The sequence below is a fragment of the Aphelocoma coerulescens genome, chromosome 7 (genome assembly GCF_041296385.1).
Source record: "Aphelocoma coerulescens isolate FSJ_1873_10779 chromosome 7, UR_Acoe_1.0, whole genome shotgun sequence".
NCBI classification, from domain to species: domain Eukaryota; kingdom Metazoa; phylum Chordata; class Aves; order Passeriformes; family Corvidae; genus Aphelocoma; species Aphelocoma coerulescens.
The window spans coordinates 15,939,772-15,955,608 of record NC_091021.1 but is presented as its reverse complement, the minus strand read 5'-3'; the positions used below and the strand labels follow the sequence as shown (position 1 = coordinate 15,955,608).

The following is a 15,837-nucleotide window of genomic DNA, read 5'->3' as shown; positions in this document are numbered from 1 at the left end:
GCAGGGCCCCCCTACCACAGCTGAATTGCACAGAGCCCCCTGAAAGCCCTCCCCTATCACCCACTGACCCAACAGACATACTACAGAAGCCACTTTAGCACTCTGACAAGTCACTGTCATTTATTTCTACATGTTTTCCTTTCAGTGATAAATATTAGCATTTATTTGTAAAATATTCTCTCCTGGAGATCTCTTTGTGAAAGGAGGTCCTTTGCAGGCTCCATTACAAATACCATTTGCTGGGAAAAGAGGTTGCAATCCCCAAACATTTCCATGCAGAACTGATGAGTGACAGAACCCACGGGAAAGCTGAAGTTCAGAGGAACATGAAGGGAGTGTTTGCACCAGGAAAGTTAGCATGCTTCAGAAAACATTTTAACACTGTAAAAAAATGTGAGACAAGTGAAAAAACTGAATATATTACTCCTAAATTTGAGGGAACCTTTTCAGGAGCTCAGAGCTGATTACATCTTGGCTAAATATCAGGACTCCTGTTGGTCACGAATATGCTCAGGATCACAGAGCACTCTGTTGTTAACACTGCAGAACCTGGGGGATGACACAGGATGTTCAGAAAACAGAGTTTATAACTGCTACTGTGTCGAGACCTCAGTCATAACATGTTATTCTTCCTGATGTGACATGAATACAGATTAAAATTAATTTCCTGATGCAAAAATATTCAAACATAATTTTCTAATTAAAAAAAGCAGAATATCTGGTCTGGTCTCACAACTGATCCTGCTCTGAGCAGGACATTGGACCAGATGACATCTGAGAACCCTTTCAACCCAAATGACCCTATGAGCATCTGTGCATGTGTGGTCCCTCATCCTTATCAAAGATAAGCACTGGATTCTGAAGAGGAATGGGAAAAAAATGCCAGTTTACAACCAGAAGATAAGTGCTCATTTCCTCATTTTGTTTTTAAACCAGTTTGGAAGAAAAGAGTTTGATTTGTTATGAAGATAGATTTTTCTGAAGCTTGCTTTGTGACCACAGCGATGGTTCTTTCAGTTACAGTACTACAGGAAGAAACCAAACCTGGCTGTTTAATCCCAGGTGATACACAACACACACTTGGTACTAAGCCGACTTGCAAAAGGAGGAGAGAAGAGCTGAAGTAACTGATTCATTAAAGAATTAGAACAGTAAATTAGCTGCTTCCAGACTTTCTAAACATGAAGATAAAGACTGTAATTTTCCCTTAGTACAAATTTTAAGCTGCCAGAGAAGCCTGAACTACTGAGGATTTTCTTCACATATATAGACACACACAAAAAAACAAATTCAAGAAAAACATACTGCATTGTATTTGCATAAAGAAGATATTCTTCAAATTTATTACATAACACTGAAAACTTAATTTTTTTTCGACAATGGCTACATATGTTTCTTGCTGCATTCATTTTAAACCAAATGCATGATTTTGTAAATGGCATTAGTAATAAATTTTCCAGAGAGGTAATTTAATTTGTATCAGCTTTTGCCACTAAATACTGTATTTCATTGCCACAGGGGTACCACATGACAATACAGAATTAAAACCACCTGGTCTGCAATGATCTGCTGAATTATTAAATGCTGCAGTATTGTTATAATGAATGTGACAAAAGCTAAGAAAAACTTGAAATAAATACCCTTGTTTCCTGTTTCTATGACATAGTGAGAGCTCAAAGTCTAAAAGCTTAAAACACAATAAAAAATATTTTTCTGACTTGTACCATTTATGGCATCACCCTTCACAGTACATCACAATTATACATGCATATTAAAAGTTTTTTGAGCATCCACTTTATAATAGATATGACAGTCAATACATATTACATTTATAATACATGTTAAAAGATTGCTGTATCAGTGAAGAGTTGGCTGGATTTTTTCTTAAATGGAAAAAATGTTTTACATTTCAACTTAACTACTAATTGTTAATCAGTTAATCTAGAAGAAAAGAGTAATGCTCAGAAGTACCGCAACCATTTGAAGTGTCTGAGATCGGTGAAAAGAAATAGCAAAAATACCCACTAGTGTCTGCAGTCCCGTTTAAAAAAAAATACAAAGGGAAGAAGCAGTGATCAATGACTCTTCTGTGCATTCCAAATAACAATCCACAGTGCTAGTGCAAGGCAAGGCACTCCACAACCCCACAATGCAGACTATGCACACAGTCCCAGTTTCAAACAGATGTAGCAGCACAAGGACAAAAATCTAGAAAAATAATGCAGCTCACACTGCCTCCAGAAAGTACCACTTGTGATCCCCAGGGGAGCGGTTAACGATCCTCCCAAACAGGAGCCCTGCATGCAGCCTGGTCATGATTAGAATTCAAGAAGTGCAACATTAACAATTAATACGCTTTAAATACATCAGAAACTGGGGTGGATTACAGCATGCTGGAAAAATAAAATAGTATCTCTCTGTTAGGAGATTAATGCTGCAGGGTAAACTGATCTTAGATCACTATACAAAATTATCCTCTTCATTGCAGTGCAGGAGGGAGTAGGAAAGAGGGAGAGAGTTATTTGTTGAGGTATTTATTAAGAAATGACACAGCATAGTTTGCCCAATGGGGAGCACCCGTATTTAAGAACTAGATCTATAAAACAAAATAATAACAGAAGCTAACCACATAATAACAAGCTACCACAAATGCAAATAAAAATCTGCACTACGCTGTTTACGCTACAGGGGGAATTAATTCAGCAATTCATAGGGCTCTGGTAGCCATAACTAGGTTTAACAACATGTTAGTCTTGTTCTCCTATTTCAATTGGTTTAATTAAAAGTTAAACTTTAAAATGTCTTTCCAAGAAAGTTGAAGATACTATCTTTTTTGTGATGAGGCTCCTTAAAACCACCCAAACTATTGACATGAGGATTAAGAAAATTCAGACAGAAATACTCTACAGCTACCAAGACCTGTGACGAGAACTTTTAAAGCACTTAAAAAATACAAGTCTAGCAACAGACAGAACTGAACAGGAGCAGCACAAACAGACATTGTACTTCCTGCTGCTTTTTTCATATTTTCCCACCAAAGATTTTCCAGAGTCAGGTGTTTCTGTGTATTTGATAAATTCCAGTGACTTTCCCTTGCACAGTTACCCCTGAAACTGATGTAAACCAGTTTGCACTTTTTGCATGCAGTTCCAATGCCTACAGTCTGCTGTGCCAAGAAATAATTCTTTTTGTTTAAATACAGCTTCATACCATTTAATTTTATAAGACCTGTACCACACCCGCAGTTATCTCTGTTCTGCTCAGTCATTCTGTGTACAGAAATCATTCCCTTCCTTTCTACATTCTTGTTGCCCATCTCAATTCCACCAAAATTTAACTAATTCTATTAAATATATTGAAGATATGGACAGGAACCATATAAAATACTCTGGGTAGATCAGTATTGAACTCTGATCTGATGTTTTCAAGGAATCGCTATTATAAACCTGAGATCTCACTCCCGAGTCTTGATGGCCAATTCCCAGCACACTATTTTCTATGTGAAGTTTTGTGAATTTTTACTTCTGTGTGCCTCACTTTAGAATTATCTAGATCTAACTTCACCAACCATTCTTGTCTGGCTTGTCAGTCTCATCAAGGTCTTTCACAGTTTTTGTGGTCTTTCTTAGTCCTCACTACCTTGGAGAACTTTGCCAATAGCAAGCTTCCCCAGCTCACTTACCTCCCAAACATCTTTTTGTCATGCAAGGATCTTCTTATGCCAGTTAGATTTTTTAAGAAAATCTTTGCCAAGGGGTTCTGTGAAAATCCTTTCAGTAATTCAGACTGTAGATTTAAACATCCTTATTCACATGTTTGTTGACCCTTACAAACAGGCTTGTAAAGAAGAATTTCTCTTTAAAAAGGAATTATGTTGACACTTTACAGGCAGTTTACAGGACTAGGAATTCTATTATACTGTTCTTATTGAGGCACCTGTTCATTTCCTCGTCAAAAAAAACCCCCACAACCCTTTCATGCTCCATGGAATGGGTTTTAAAAACTTGCATCATATTTGCCACCTTTTAGTCCTCAGGTACAAAGGCAGTTTTAGATGAGCTGTTTCACCTTATCATCAGCAATTCAAGAAGTTCATCCTTAAATTCTCTTATCATTCTTGCTACCAGCAACTCTCCCTGCCCTGCTGTATATCATGGTACCACAGATTATTCTGGTGACTCCTGGGAAAGGAATCAGACTACAAAGAGACATGAAAGTAGGTACAGGAAGACAAGAAAAAAACATGCTCAGGGAGAAGTCATTTGGTGGAACTGAAGTTCTGGTTATTTTTAAAGATCTCTTTATACACAGCAGACAGTACAAACACCAATTTGTGAGCCTCAGAAACAAACTGCAATGATCCTGAGGAGAGGTAAGTGCTGTCTTTTCTTAACAGAAACATAAATATAACCTGAGTAAGGTTTAAAACTGTGACTGGCAATGTATGCCCTGTTACCGTCTTATCATGATGTAACTCTCAGGTCAAATAGAGAGTTAACTGTTAGACAAGATTTTGTAAACATAATATTGGTAGTGGGTATGAAAGATGTAACTCAGTATCACTTAACCAGCAAGCATAAAAAGCTTCTGAAAAACACAGAGAGCAGCCTTCAGCATACTATGTTGGTTTACTCTGATAAAGAGAGGTTTTAAACCGTATGTGGAACAAACTGATAATATAATCCAGTATTTCCCTCTGGAAAAAAACCACTGGCATACATAAATTACCAATGCAACATCTAAATTAAGTTCTGTAACTCCTCGTGTGTTTGAGCTCCAGTTGTTATGAAAGTCAAGCATGCTGCCACTGTGAAGAATGATCATACAATGAAGCTTATCATAAATTCTGCCATATATACACAGCCCCCTACCATAACTGTACATATGAAAATGACTAAAAGAGTGACAGAAGTGAATACACATACTCAGCAAAGCACATATATAAAATGCCCAGCAAAAAATCAGAAACATTAACATTGTGATGTCATGCTTGACATGCCTGGCTGACATAAACCAGCAAAAATCTCTTCTCTCCACGTTTGTGCTGCTTTTGTTCCAACAGGGAACATATTTCTCATTTGACTAATTCTAAGCATAATTTAGTGTTCAAGTCACTGCAATTCTGTTATACATTTCACTGCTTATTTTGCATCACCAGGAGCACTTGTGTCAGCTCTGCTGACAGAGCTCTACTTGAAAGGGGATTGCAGCAAAATGAGTGTCACTATCTTTTCTCAGGTATCAAGTAACAGGGCAAGAGGAAACATCCTCAAATTGTACCAGGGGAGGCTTAGATTGGATACAAGGACAAATGTATTACTGGAAGGGTTATCAAGCATTGGAACAGGCTGCCCAGGGAAGTGGTGGAGTCTCCATCCCTGGAGATATTTAAAAGAGGGTATATGTGGCACTGAGGGATATGGTTTAGTTGAGGGCTTGGCAGTGCTGCATTAACAGCTGAACACAATGATCTTAAGGGTCTTTTCCAGCATAAATCATTCTGTGATGTGAACAACTTTCTTTTCTTGCAGGAAAGCCATCAATATTCCCTGTGCATCAGCTCTCCTTGAGTAGCACAGAGTGTCTCCACAGAGATGTAGTTCTGTACAGTGAGCCTGCAGCTCTCTAAACACTACCTCCCTACACCTGTCTCTATGCTCCTCACAACATTTTGGGGCTGCTAAAAAACAGGCAGATGTAGATGGTCAATAACTCAGATTCTCAGCAGTTGATTTGGAGACTTGTGCAAATGCTTCATTGAACAAAAAGAATAATTGTTTTACAACATTATAGAGTTCTTTTTACTGCAATCCTGTAGTCTGAGGGTTGCTTTAAGAATTTTTTTTAGGAGGCTCTCTCAATGTACTTACACATAGCACATTTGCACAGAGCATGAAATCTGGATCTCAGGGAAATCAAACCCAACCATACTCAGGTTACAGCAAATCCATGATTTTACTTTTTCTTTTTAAAATTCTGAGCAGATGTCTTTCCCCAAGTGCAGAAAAACATAAGCATCCACTGAGAAAGAATTCAGACCACAGGGACTAGCATCTGCCTTCCCTTACACGATTCCTAAAATACAACAACAACATTGTACTCTGAAGGCAAATCTCTCTGAATGCAACTTCTCACTGTGTTTGTCTGTCCCCTCAATTTGGCAGCAAGCTGCAACTTCCCTGAGGGAAAACAGTGGCTGTGACAGCTGTGACCTCCACACACTACTACTAGTCAGTGTAATCAGCCTGGAAGCATCTTAAAACAAACCAAAAATCTTGCTGTAATTCACTTGTTAACATGTCAGATACTACAGCTGTCCATGAAGAGTTGCTGAAATAAGAGTGAGTACTGAAAAATAAAAAAGCAAAGAGCACCTTTGGTGTTTACACCTCTACTTCATTTTTACTACAAGACAACTAAAAGGACACTCAAAGTTGAAAACAACCTTTTATATCTTAAAAGAAGTATTAGAAATACTAATAAATTCAGCTTTCTCCTTTTCCTTCTAGATTAGGTTCAGCTAATTTTGCTTTTGCAAATTTTACGTTATTTCTGTTAAGAGAGTTGCAGGGCTATATCCCTGGACTTCAGGGACTGATTTTCCATCTCCAGTTCCTAGCAGTTAAAATTTCCCTCCCTATATTCTTATGTCCAGCCCTATGATATAATGCAGAGCCTCTGGGTATGCTACCCTTTTGCATGTTCCCCTTCTAAAGTAAAGTTTGCATGGAAAAATGAAAAAGAGGCTGATTCTCTTTGTGTGCCTGTATTCACAGTCACACAGAATACTGAAAGCGATGTCTGAAGTGATTTACAGATTGGGTTAGACCAGAGGGAACCATTATATCTGATTTCCTGAAAAATTTATGACATAATTTCATTCACTGGAAAGGTTCAGTCCTTCCTATTACAAAGTCCAATAATTTGTGGTCAACCAGAGCCTAAATTTTAGGAAAGAAACCACCTCAACAGCTTGATTTAAAAGTTTCCAAACAAGTTAATCTACATCAATGTGGAAGCAATGCTTTCTGAGTTACTATAAGCTACTCAAGCTAGTTGTGCTTCTCTATTAAAGGTCACTCTAACCTCAAACACCTCCTGAATAGTGCAGGCACTCATACACTGCAATCATGTCAGTCTTAACCCCCTCCTTGATAAACCAAGTTCCTTAAGCTGCTCTCAATACAAACCTTGATTCCTTTGCTAGCTTTTCTCCAACTCCTTTTCAGATTTTCAATATGCCATTGAAGCACAGGTACTAAAAGCTAGAACAAATGCTCAAATATACTTTCTCTTTATATCTAATGAAATCCTTTCTGTTTTAACAAGAAATGCATTCATCATCTTTCCTCAGCATCGACTTGGGAAATCTTTACTGACATGCACATTTATCCATCCCGTGTGCTAGCACAAGTAATTTCACCATCACACATCCTTCTCTCACTTAGGATGTTTTCTGACCCAGCCTTGTAGAGGGCTAAAATAGCACCACACTGGGAATCTTATGTTAAAGCAGGGACTGCTTTCAGTAAGGTCTGCACTTAGGAATTTGAAAACCATTGCTGGACCAAGATCAGGAGGCTACTGATGAATCCCAGTCTTCTCAGTAGAATTTTCTTTCTCCTAACCCAATTCTGAAATCATGGGTTAAACCAACATAAGCAAAAGGAACAACTGAAACAAAACGAAGGATTTTCTAATCTTTTGCTTTTCTGGCCTCCTCTGTCTTTGCACTACTCTAGCCTACACCAAGTAACTGATATTAAAGATCAAAATCAAAGATAAATAAACTGTCAACTCTTCTTACCTCTCTCCTCTTTCCATGTAATGTGATGATTAAGCATAGAGGTCGAAAGGTAATTGAGAAAACACCTTTTAATTACTTTTTACTATTTTTTTTTTCAGTGTTGTGAGTATTTTCTCTGCCCTTCCTTCCCTTCATGCTTGTATATTTATTGCATGCTAAAAAAAAATTCTGGGTTAGAAATAATCAGGATAGTCTTAGAAAGAATTTTCCAAAAATTAAATACCACTGCTGTTTGCTGTTTTAGAAATCTTTGTGTAAAAGATAATGAAACTGAAATATTTAATTCCTATACAAGTACTTGACCCAAAGAAAGAACTGATGAGACATCACGGAAAAAAAACCCTAAATCTGGTCTCTGCTTCTTCTAAGGCTTATTCTCAAGCAAGGATATAAATACATTAAAGGATTGAGTTGGTTATGAGAACACCAAGAATAGATTTAACCTTTATGGTAAAAATTGTCCAATGTTCTGCTCCAGACAAGAAGGGAGACTTTTATGGGTGAAATAAAGAAACAGAAAGCTGCTGAGAATGTTTTAGGATAAAAGAGAATTCCCCACCAAACAAATGGAGAATAAGTAAAAAAGCAAGTATCTGCAGCTCAGTGCTTTTTCTTATATGAAACTGAACCAGCTTTAAGTATTGGGCAGCTTCTTTTTTAATCCATCCAGATTACTCCTCTACCATTGCACAATACTTTGTATCTGTAAAACGAACTGCTAAGACCATGACAGACCAAACCTGAGAAAAAGAGTAAGGTCCAAATCCAACGGTTAAGCTAATGCTCATGGAATATGACAGTTTTCTTTCCCTCTGTGGCTATGCTGGCTCACAACTTTAACTGTATATGAATCATTTCATCTGAGCCTTATATTATTCATTTGTAGAACGGGGATAAAAATATTTGCAACCCCATAAAAAAAGATGAAAGGTCTAAACAACATGTTAAAATCATCTGATAGAAGACGCTATATAACTGCTATTTATTATTAAAGCTGCTGATATTCAGAGCACTCAGCTGTGTTCAGCTAAACAAAAACTCATTACTGTCTTGCAAAAAAATTACCAGCAAAAAATAAAACATACTGTAGTTTGAGACTTGCTGAAAAGCAAACCAGTAACATACTCTGAAAGCAAAACTATTCTTGTTACAATACCTTTTACCAACTGACAGTAAAATAATACAAATAGGTAAAATAATATGAAAAGGTACCTTTCAGCAAAATCCTGCCAAAAGATTCAGGCCTAAGAGTTTGTACTCAGAAAAGGAGCTTAGATAGCATATGGCATAAACAAGATTCCTGACTTTTGCTTTCATCTTTGAGATGGTCCTTAGCTATGACCCTTCTCTTCTTAAGTTTGCTCTAAGTTTTGATGAGTTTTCCTGCTCCCAGGCTGCTCCAGAGCACCAAAACACAAAGATGAATGGTATCGCATTAGGTACACTTGAATTTCCTCTACAGTTCTGAACTGTGCAGAGAGGTTAAGGACAAATTCAGAGCTTTTGATTAATTCTATGACTAGGAGAGAATAAAGACACAAGAAATCTAGCCTTCTGAAATGAATTAATAGCATTACTTTTCACATACTGAAAAAAAAAAAACTAATAAGAGGATAAAATTTATGTGTATACAGATATTGGATTATGAATGTATAAAATGCCTAAATATAAGTGAGAAGCAAATCAGAACCAAGAATTGCCTAACTATTTTCACAGCTGTCTTCTGCTTTTCACAGTATATAAGAAATAAAGCTTTTTTCACTTAAAAATTAATAATGATGCTTCTGATTTGGGTTTGGTTTTCTTGTTGTTATTTGTTTGGGGTTTTTTATCAATACCACATACTACACAAACAAACTTCAAAATGCTTTTGATTAAAAAAGCACTGTATTTAGATATGAATCTTTAAAGGATTCTTCTAATTAAGCCTGTTCTGAAACTTAATGTAGTATCAAATATGGTTGGTTTCAGGGGTTTTTTTAATGTTTGGTGGGGATTTTTTCTTTAAATTTAAATAAATGAGAAACAAAGTCAGGTAGAAGCCTGTCTTGTCTAACTAATACAAGAGCAATAAATGTGCTCCTCTTTCCCTAGTGGTAACTTGGGGAAGCACCTGAAGTTCATGGTGAAAACAGACCTATAGAATATAGAGAAGGTTGGTCTGAAAGACACAGCTCTTTAAATCAGCCTTGCTCTGTTACTTGAAATGAGCTGGTTGGCGCTCCAAACCTGGGTATTGCTGGTTTCCAAGTATGCAAAGGAAAGACAAGTTTCACACTATGGCTTTAAATTGCAATACAGTGCCTTCAAATTTTCATAAAATTGACTGTATTTAAAGATAGGTACACCAGCATTCAGAAGGAATGACTATGAAAGAATTAAATTTTAGCTACATTTTTGTAATATATTAATAATTACTGCAGCAATTCTCAGTTGTTCATGGAAAATATGTGACAAAGGTCTAAGGCAGGCCAGGAAAGCTAGACATGTACAGACAGGATGCTGCAAAAGCAGCCACTTCATCAGACATAGGGAGAATTACTTTTCTCTAAAGCTGCTCTAGAATTTTGCTTAGAACTTGTAGAACTTAGGCTTGTAATTAGAAACCAGCAAAATCTTTGTAAGCAGAGTGGTACAACACATGTTACTTGTCCTGAACTACAATTCTGAGACTGCTTGCTTTGAGGGGAGATGTTTTCATCACAGTCTATTTGCAAAACATCCTTCAGTCACCTAATGCTTAAAATATTTATGATTAACAACCCTCTCTCTTCTAAAAGCTTTCTTGTGTCAGGAACATACTACTAACTTGAGAAGAAAGCAATTCCATGAAGAAGGTTCCTGAGCTTTCCTGTGCCGACGAGGAAAATAAATAAGCTGACTAGGAAATAAATATTGCTTAAATGTTAGAAAGAGTAACTCCAAGCTTTCTGTTAAGAAAGATATAAACCACATAGCCAAGGAACAGATTTTCCTGAGTACTCAGCGAAGTGTAGGATTTGTACATAGAAATTGTATTTCTTTTAAGAATTAGGGTGATGACCTAATTACTTTTACATGCAATAATGCATGTAATGCAGCAATTTAGGAACCATTTTCAAAATCCACACTGTTGATGCCGAACTCCTAGAAAGGGGTAGGAAAAGGCTTCTGCACCTGGTAACTTCTGTTCTTCATCAGTGCATGCCAGTACACTTTCTCCTTAGAGACAGGGTTTCCTATCTGCCTGCTGATCTGGAAACTGAGAGAAGGAAGCTCATCCATCCAATTCCTCTTCAAGAAAATACAAAAGCAACAGGAAAATCTATAAACTAATATTTGAAGAGATTCTCCCTTAAAGCCTGACTGTATTATTTTAATAAACACTTTTTCCCCCTCATAACGGTATGTATGATAGACTAGAAAAAGAGGTACAAAAGTGCTTATTTAGGCTCACCAATTTAACAGAGATGCTCTTTGAGAGATTCCTGACAGGAACTAGGGAACTGGCATCTTTCTGTTAAAATACCATAAACCATAAAATCTGTCAAAAGTCAACTGAGAACTCTCTTTTGGCAGCTTTTTTCCTGTATCTTGCTCAGTGTGTCTCACCAGGTGTTTTCTTCAAGCTCAGTGGTTTTTGAAAGTTTCAGGAAAAGACTCAAATATTTTGTGGGGAAAAATACACCACCTTCAACAAATATTTTTCAGGGCTTCCATAGGCTGAGAAGAATTTTTCCAAAAACTTCTACCACAGTTGAAAGAGTTCTCTGCTGCTTTGCATCAAAGCCATAGAAAGACAAAGAAGGATTCCAGTCTAGATAAAAAATGCGTAAGGATACAAAGGAAAGGGAGGACAACAGAAAATCGAGACGATGACGACATGGAGAGTAAAGGGGCTCTGTAGCCAGGTGCTTGGAGAGGAGATAGCAAAGACTAGTCACAGAACAGAGGTCTGTGCTGACAGAATCCTGGGCTTTATTACGTGGTCCCTGATCTTCTGCTGTCCTCACCTCTATCTCAGAAAACACCTATTACTTTTTTTATTCCCTTAATAAATGGCAATAGGATGACTCCTCATGTTGTCAATTGGATGATTCTGGCTATGACTTGAAAAATATGAACTTTTATAACCATAACAACTAAAAGTGAAATAGGAATGTTTTTAAGTTTTCAAAACAGGAATAAAAGGCAAACCTGAAGTCCTTTTGTGCCTGCATGACTATAAAATAGGGTATAAAAGGTTTGTAAGAAAAACCTTACAATTTCTTAATTACAAAAACCCCAACTAATGAAAATCCTCCAGAAAAATATCCAGCTACACTGCGAAACACTTCTCCTAAGTCAATTGTTTGAATTTCCTTTCTGTGTTGTTAATGAGTGTAAAGTATGGCTCTTAAAAAATTTCACCTCCTCTCTGGAGTCAGATAGAGAGGATCAGAAAAGGTCACTTCCCTCCAGCATTCCATAAAAGGGAAAAGGGGAAATCAGAGCACAGGGACAGGGTACTTGGATAAAAAGGACGATAGATAACGGGTTGGCACCATCCAGTTGGCTGCATTTGTAATCTCTTCCTGCCATATACAATCCTGTGCTGCAAAGCATACTTTGGCACTGTTAAGTGGCTGAATTCAGACCCTGCGAAGGAAAGAGAAAGCTCCCAAGCCACAGCATCCTGCCAAAGGCAGGAGAGGCACTTGGCGCAGAAGGGCGAGTGAAGCTGGTAATACGAGTGCCCTGTGCTCTTATCTGCTGAACTTGGCTTCTGCCTTGGTGATTACTGGGCCCTTCAAATGAGAAAGAGGCAGGCAGCAAACAAAAATGTGGGTAACAATTGAAAATGCAGAAGAGGAAAGAGCAAATTAGTTCCTCCCAGTAGTTGTCTTGGGGGTAGGCCAGGGAGACTTAGCCCAGGCAGGGCTAATGTTGGAGAAGAGTCAGAAATTTCTGACTAAGTTACTAGTCAGCTCCTCTTCCCTTCCTGTAGCACATTCCAGCTGGCTCACCTTCACTGGCAGATGTAAAATATCTCTGGTCCACTTTGCAAGGGGACTGAGAGAACTGTAATATAAAGAATCAGCATAAAGCTACTTAAAGAGAAATAGACACTGAAGCAATAACTAGGCCACATTAACCCATGTGTCCTCTAAAACATGAAGGGTATGAACTAGCATTTAGAAACCAATCATGGGCTAGTTAGATGCAAAATGTTTCACTAATGTGAAAGCTACAAGAGATGCTCTAATCTTTGATTACCCCTGAGGCCATAACAGACTCAGAAAGAAGCATATGAATTGCTGATTATCTTCTATGGTGATAGAATCTGAGAAGTTGCTGATAATGTTTTTGTGCAGACTGACGGGTCCCTGGCTATACCACTTCAACTAAATATGAGTCATGTTGTGTTGCTCTCATTTCAGGACAAGGCAGAATACACTGGAGTTTGGAGATGTCTTTTTTTGGGGAGTACACAATCTTTATATAGGGAGATGAAGACAGCGATCATGAAGTGATCTTGATCTTGCAAGACAAATCCTGGCTTTCAGCCACTTTAGCACATGTACCATGATTTGATCACAAAGTATCCTTTCATCATTCAGTACACAAGATGGATGACAGGAGATAAAGAATCAGGGAGGTTTAGAGAAAGAATGGTACAGAAAGTGAAGCTGTGTGGTGGAAGTCAGCAAGTGTAAACTTCAAGATTGTTATAATAAACACACAATGGGGACCACAGTAATCTTAACTTTGATTTCCACTGACTATACACCTGAGTTACATATTTTTACATGTAATCAAAATGCAAGTTATTGACCTGTTAAGGCATCTTTAGAGTCATTTTAGTGTGCTGAAAAAGAACTCTGTATAAACAATACCTTCTGGTCCACATCCATCCCAAACTGGAAATACCAATATGGGAAGTTCCTATAATGATGTTTCCCAGTTTTTTATAAACAAGAACACTTTAAGTAATAATAACTGATAATTTGATTCAAGCTCTGCATTTCAGACAGAGGGGTATTGAGCAAGAGCATTTGGAACTTGATGCCAGGACAAACATGATGTCACCTTTGGATCCACTGCTGCAGCATTTCTGAGAGAGGGTTTGTCCTTCCATGCAGCAACTCAGGTTCAGACCCTGACAGTCTGATCACGCCTCTACTGTTCTGACAAAACTACTTGCTGCTGATGTGAAAAGACCACAGAAGACAGCACCTATTCTGCAATCCCTCGTTGCTTGGAATCCTTCATTCTGCCCTTACAAGATCCCCTTCTGGCTGATCTCTTGAAACAAAAAAGCTTTATTCCCCTTACTGAGGAATATCCAGTGAGTTAATACAATCATTCCCTGAATAATTTTTCCTATATAATAAGTCCTAATGAACAAAGGCAAATTTAATTGAGGCATGAATTGACAATTACTATACATACATCCACAGCATATTTAGAACTAATAATGATTTAAAGAGAAGCAAAATGGAGACAGTTAAAACTAAATCACACAATTCCATCAAGAAAGTAAGATATGATTGGGGTAGGCATTTCTTTCACAAAATCAGGGTCTGCTCAGTGCTTCAGCTGGAAGACTCCATGTGGAGAGAAGCTAGTGATCAGAAAACTTCCACAAACAAAATGGGAACACTAATGTTTTATCTGGAGAATCACAGATGTTTTCAGAACTGAAAACTGTCAAAGTTAACTAAATAAGAAAGGGTTTACCCCAGATTTTAAATATGTTTCCGTAAATAAGAGAAGTTCTTTTGGGAAAAAAACTGTAGGGAGTGTTCCTTTGAAGATGTTTGTAGTTAATACATTTTACCTTGTTTTTCTGCCCTGGTAGTTATTGTATTAGGCTCCCATGCAGAAACTTTTCTTCTTCCACTGATGTTAAGTTAGAAACCACCTCCTGGCAAGGTTTAGAAAAATGTTTCTGTATCTCACAGCCATTGAAAATGCAGGTGGATCCAGAGAAGTTTTGTCTCAGACCGTTTCTTTTTGCCACCTTCAGTGAACACATGCAAGCACAACCAGCACCCTGGCAGGGTCCCCTCAGTTCTTCGGAAGGCAAAAAGATGAAGGGAAGCACGCTGGAGGTTTCCTTGTCTGCAGTCCTTGATAAGTCCTCCTATGAATGAAGTGCATAGATTTCCTGACTGACTCATAAAACAAATGATGGCTTTTTTGCCCGTTCTAATATTCGTTTCCTGCATAAGATGAAAGATTGTGGCTCTGTGGATGATGCATATATTATGGATCAACTGGATTTAGCTTCTATGACTCAAAATTATCTTCTGGAAAAATGGTTTTTAGACACTTTTACATACTATTGCCATCACTTTAGAGTGGGAAAGAAAAAAAGATTATATATACATAAACCTAGAAATCTACATTTGCACAGGTTGTCCTAAGTTAGAAATAAAGGAAGTGCATGACAGCTGGCATTCATTGTGCCTGTCAGTAGATAATCATGAAAGATTTAGTTTTCCAATGAGCTTTGAAGTCCATTGTGAAAGACTCTTACGGAAAATCAATACCTGCAAGATAAATGGCAAAGTCTGCAAATTAGAAATAGAGAACCTGAACCACTGTTTCTCAAAATAAAGAGCTTAAACATGCAATATCTGTGGTGTATAGCAGCATGATTTTATGTAATTATCAAGAATTTCAAGGGAGGAAGCAGACACCAAGCTGACAATGGTTGCCAATTACCCCAGGTCTATTTTTTAATAAAACCTACAGAAGTCTGGAGAGGGATGACAGTTGTGAAGGATAAACACACCAGGAATTAGGCAAATGAAAAGTAACCCAGATAAATATAAACTAGGCAAAACCAGTGTAAATATCCAAGTTAATCTGCCTCTAGAGGCTACTGCAACTCCGATATTCAGTAATACCACCAGAAAGCAAATAATGGTTGGTTGACTCTAAAACTGCATCTCTAAAGAAAAGTTTCTCTGAGTCTTAATGAACAGTTCGGTGAAAAAGCTTACCTAGAAAACCTGTGCAACTGAAAAGCAGACAAATCAGTAACAAATAAAATTCCTGAGAGC

At 37.6% G+C, this 15,837-nt stretch overlaps 1 protein-coding gene across 9 annotated transcripts in view; it reads right to left on the bottom strand.

The window, feature by feature from the left end:
• The window catches only part of ZNF385B (zinc finger protein 385B), a 164,513-nt gene that overhangs the window by 38,122 nt on the left and 110,554 nt on the right, over positions 1–15,837 (bottom strand). Inside the window, exon 1 of one of the 9 annotated variants that reach the window (XM_069020515.1) lies at positions 2,231–2,311. The exons of the other annotated variants lie outside the window; for them this stretch is intronic. The gene's annotated coding sequence lies outside the window, so the exon portion shown is untranslated. Of the gene's footprint in view, positions 1–2,230; positions 2,312–15,837 lie in introns of those variants that run through there. 9 annotated transcript variants of the gene reach the window in all.